The sequence below is a fragment of the Monopterus albus genome, unplaced genomic scaffold (assembly GCF_001952655.1).
Source record: "Monopterus albus unplaced genomic scaffold, M_albus_1.0 scaffold57.1, whole genome shotgun sequence".
Classification (NCBI taxonomy): domain Eukaryota; kingdom Metazoa; phylum Chordata; class Actinopteri; order Synbranchiformes; family Synbranchidae; genus Monopterus; species Monopterus albus.
Window position 1 is genome coordinate 280,088 of NW_018127937.1, and position 5,174 is coordinate 285,261.

Sequence of the window (5,174 nt, forward strand, 5' to 3'; positions counted from 1 at the left end):
TCAGATTCCTTGTATCCTCAAAACACATGTGGCCAATAATAATTCTGATTATTGTGACCACCTCATTTAGCCTGTATGAATGACACTAGGCTTAATAATAGATACAGCCCTATGGTTTAACTATACTGAAAGGATAAAACCCTGGCCCTTCTCATTATGTTTGCGAGTGGTGTGCCTCCCCACGGTTTAGCCGTGCAGATAGTGAAAAGCAGGTTCCACCGAGATTTGAACTCGGATCGCTGGATTCAGAGTCCAGAGTGCTAACCATTACACCATGGAACCGTATAGACACATTGACGGGTGAAAAATCATCAAGTTACAGTATCAATTAAGTTCTTGTTTTCATTAAAGCCGTAGAAGAGGTGCGGGGAGACAAAACCTCCTTCATTTTGAACTGAAGACTCGTCCGACGGCCTGTTTGACACCGGAAGCACAGAAGGAGGCAGAAACAGACAGCGGTGTATTAGACTGTACCCTTTGTCTCTGTGCATTAGGAATATCGTCGTCTGCTGGGAAACCAAACTAGTGGCAGTCTCTGCAGTGTCTGTGCAACGTGGTGAAAAGCACACGGGATTTGTTCGGACAGTCTCAACAGCTCACCCTGGTCAGACAGTGACAGCTGCTGCTCAGAGGCTTACATTCATTCATTCAGTCAGAAGTTATTTAGGACAAAATCCAAATACTACACAAGTAAGAACGTTTCTTCAGTTAGGAAAATTCAAACACGAAAAATAACAGTAAACCAACAAAATCATAATGATTGTATGGCCTAACTGCTACAAGCATTATAATGCACTAATCCAATAAGCAGTTATAATAAATATTATGTCATAGCTATATAAAAAAAAGAACAACGAACCTTGAAACTAAATACCTAAAGGTTTACTGTCTGTTATGTTTGGCCGATAATTATCTTTAGTTCTGCTCTCTTCAGGACAATTACCTGGATTATATCGCTTACCTAAAGATACAGAGGGGTTGGTGGAGTTTTTCAACCCTGAGTTGTGTCTGCAGGTCTTCCTCACAAACTACCGGGAAGGTTTTATGGGGTTGGACCGTCACAGGATTTTGTATTAATCAACTGAAAATGTAAACGTGAAGGGAACATTTGTTAAACAGGCTGTAATAATTTCCTTTGCACACATGTCCAGTACAACATATTGACCTATAGTCGGTGGTGGAAGTACTCAGATCGTTACTTCAGTAAAAGTAAAAATTGAAATACCACAATGTAAAAATACTCTGTTACAAGTAAAAAGTCCTGCATTGAAAATGTTACTTCAGTAAACATACAAAATTATTAGCATCAAATTGATATTAGAAGTACCAGCGTAGAGTCTGATGGTTCTACTGGTTTTGTTCGATTCATCTGATTCTGGAAAGGAGCTGAAGTTATCAGATACATGTAGTGCAGTAAAAAGTACACGGTTTGTCTCTGACATGGAGTGGAGTCACAGTATTAAGTAGCAGGACATGGAAATACTCAGGTAAAGTACAGATACCTCAGAACTGTACTGAAGTGCAGTATGTGAGTAAGTGTACTTAGTTACTTTCCACCACTATTTACAGTACAGTGATGTGATGTGTGTGGATTAGAAAAAGCTCATTGTTTAGCAGCAGTGAGGCCCAGAGACAGATCACTATCTCACAGTGATCACAGTGTTGATGGGAAAACAGAGAAAGCTGCATATTTGGGAACAAGATGAAAGGGTGAAACCTGGAGTCAGGACACAGAGTTCAGCCTTTACTGTCCAAACTTTAAAATACTGGGTGGATGATGATGGACATTTTACTTGGTTAGATTTACTACTGGTGAACTCTACATTTATTAACCTTAATATTGTGTTTAACTCTTTAAATCATTTGAAACACATGATAGCTCTGTGGAATTTTTCCTGGGACAATCATCAGTTTGTCCTTGTTTTTTCACTGACTGACTGACTGATAGACTGACAGTCCTGCCTCTCACCACCAGATGTCAGTGTAACACAACAAGTCAGTTACCTGAGACAGGTGAGGTCCTGTTTCTTTTCATGTAACATTAAATTTTTTATACAAACCGTTTACCAAACAACAAGAATCAGCCACAAGATAAGAGCACATACAGAAGGGGAAAAGAAACACACATGTGCATATTAAATATTTAAATATTTAATATTTACATATATATATGAGACAAAAATATTTTGACATCAGTGTAGTTTTCTTTCATTTCTATTTTTAATTTAAAGTTTACACACACAAACACCATCACAAAGAATGTTCTCACTTTTTATTCTAACCTTTTCAAAATGAATTACGTCAGAAGCAATATTATTTTTATCCATTCTTATTTATAAAGGTATACATATTTAGTTATTTGCATGATTTAATTGCAATACCAAACTTGTGGCACATGCTCTGCTGCTGAAGACTTGCTTCTCTTTTACTGGAGCAGGTACTGTATTTTTACTGTTTGTTTTATGTACGTGTGGTTGCATCTTGCTCCTGTGTGTGTGTGTGTGTGTGTGTGTGTGTGTGTGTGTGTGTATGATGAGCTGCAGGTGGGGTCCTGTGATTGGACCATTTGATGTGATCGCTGCCTGTTGGTTGGACAAACAGATGAAACCTTGTATATTTAAATGCCAGCTGACAGCAGCCTGTGCTGGTTAGACATAAGCAGAGGGTTGTTGATGTGAAGCTCAGGCTGGTGGTGGTTATTCCTGTGGCACAGTGTCTGACTTCCTGTATGTCTTTATATAAATACAAAGTGCTGAGATAAGATTCATGTGTAACTGAAGCTGAGGAAACTGCGGAGTGATGATCCAGCATCGATCCGCCTGAAGTGATGGAAATATGAGAAGTGTGTTTGGGCGACAGAAGCACTCTAACAGGCAGCAGCTGCTCACACACCCATCAGACCCTCAGTCTGCACTACTTGTGAAACAAAGTACATCAGAGCTGTGTGTGTTTACAGCCAACTTCCTGTTAACACCTACGCTCATCTGTCCCGTTCCCCTAACAAGGTATCTTTGCCCTGATACATTTCTGAAAGCCCCTGTTGCAGAACAGCCCTGTGTGAAAATCAAGTGTTAATACCTTACATATTCCACCTGATGTAGGACTAGCATGTTGCATGTTCCTGCATTAGTTCACATTTAGTCAGAACCAAGCTGAGCTCACTGTTTGCTGTGGAGCCAGGTGTGCTGTACCTGTAAATGCCAGGTTAGTGCTGAGCTCCATCTTTCCTCCCATCATTCTGAATGTAAAAATCAGGAGTGGTGATGAAGGCCGGTGTGCTGTGGCAGCAAGAACGCAGCGCTCTCACCACAGTTGGCTGGTCAAATAATCATGATGGATGTCCTGATAGTGCTTCAGTGCAGCAGTGTCAAGCCTCCACCTGAACTCAGCAAACCTCTGAACAGCAGCCTGAGGCCTGAAAGCAGAACCTGCTGAGGTAATGATAGGTTTTATTTTCAGTTTAATGCAGTATGATGATACTCAGACCATTAGTTTCCTTCTATTTAAACCTTCTTTAGTCTACATATTGTACACTACACCAAACCACTGTGTAGTGTGACAGTCCTAATCCAATACTGAAGTGGCCCAATATGAAGACAAGCCCTAAATTCAACATGTCACTTTGCCAAAAAAAGAATGAAAGGCTTTAAATGCATTTACAGCAATGACTGTAAGACTTGCCTGTGTATCAGCAGCGCACCCTGACAGCACACCTGAGACAACTTTTATTGTGATTTGGTGCGATACAAATAAAATTGAATTGGTTCAGTGACTTGATAATAAACTGGTCTGAGAAACTTCAAATTGTACAGATTTTATTAAATTATTTTCTTTTTCCTGTGTGTGTTTTCTGTTGATGGAAACAAAAGTGTATAGAGATATGGAGAATTGGATGACAGGCCTATTGGATGATAGGTCAGAAACATTTTAAAGGTGAATTCACACAGATTTCCTCTAATGTCTGGTAAACCCAGGGACAGTGGGACGGGACGTGGTGTCTCTCAGCCCTTTGATTTTAATTTGGGAGTAAAGTTACTGTTTTGTGCCACCAGAGTGTTCTACTAAATAGACAAACTAACTCATTAGCCAACTAACACTAGCTTCAGACTGTAGGCTGTGTTTTGTTCAGTTTGTCCTAACCAGGTATCCGTAGTTTATGTCATAGCTTCAGGAAACAGGATGTGATGGGCAAAGGGCAGTTTATGGTGTCAATTCGTTTTGAATCTCATTAGAGCATCTAGGCTGATAAGACATCAGGTAATGTAGTTTTATAAAATATGGTCACTAATATTCGTTGCGTATCCAGTGCATCTCCAGAGTTGGTGTCTGAGTACAGTCAGTGGCAGTGAACCAGGAGGATGTGTTGGCTCTGTGTCAGCTGCAGGCCGAGCAGCAGTTTGTCTGAATCACGTTTCTCTGATAAAAGCTTCAGGAGCACTGAGCAACAGAAAAATCTTTTATTTGATTCTAGCCAGAAAACATTTTGTCTTGAATGAGTGAAAGCTGTTATATCAAGTTTGTTGGAGGCAGGAAAAAGTTTATCAAAGCCAAACTTTACAGGTGAGATGACAGAGAGCCCTTCCATCAACTGAACTACAGTTTACTATGATTGTCATTATGCACCAAAATGTTTCACTACACCAGATGTACAAAGTAACCACGGCTACAAGCAACTTACAACATGCACTTCATGAAGAAAGATTGCATAGCTCTTCACTGTTTTGCCCTTTAAAGTGTGCTTTTTAAAAAGAATCCAGTCAGTGGATCTGGCCTTTCTGTAAAGCACTAAAGTCAGAAAAGCCCTGTTCTGTTTCCTCCTAGCATCTCCAAGTGTGTCTCAGAAGAGCAAAATTCCCCACTGGACATATCAAACCCAGTGCAGGGAAACTACAAATAAAAAAATTAGCCCCATCTTGGTATATCGCTCGTGTCGTCCGCCTCCAAACAGTCAATATGAATTCAAGACAAAGGCTTCATGCACTAACAACGTTTTCTCGGTCTGATTTGTAAGATTCAGAATTGGCAAGATTTGCCTGTGCTTCTGTGAGTCCAGACGAGACTCCGAGTCAGGTTCAGATTCTGCTGCAGAAGAAGACTCCTCAGCAGCAATAGAAAGGACAGGCACTGAGTCGAGGTGGGTTCAGGTGGAGGTGTGGGAGGGGGGAAAAAAGAGC

At 40.5% G+C, this 5,174-nt stretch overlaps 1 non-coding gene across 1 annotated transcript; it reads right to left on the minus strand.

Moving 5' to 3' along the window:
• Positions 1-210: 210 nt before the first annotated feature.
• Positions 211-282, minus strand: trnaq-cug (transfer RNA glutamine (anticodon CUG)). The gene has a single exon. It is a non-coding gene; the product is annotated as a tRNA-Gln (tRNA).
• Between the last annotated feature and the right edge of the window lie 4,892 nt (positions 283-5,174).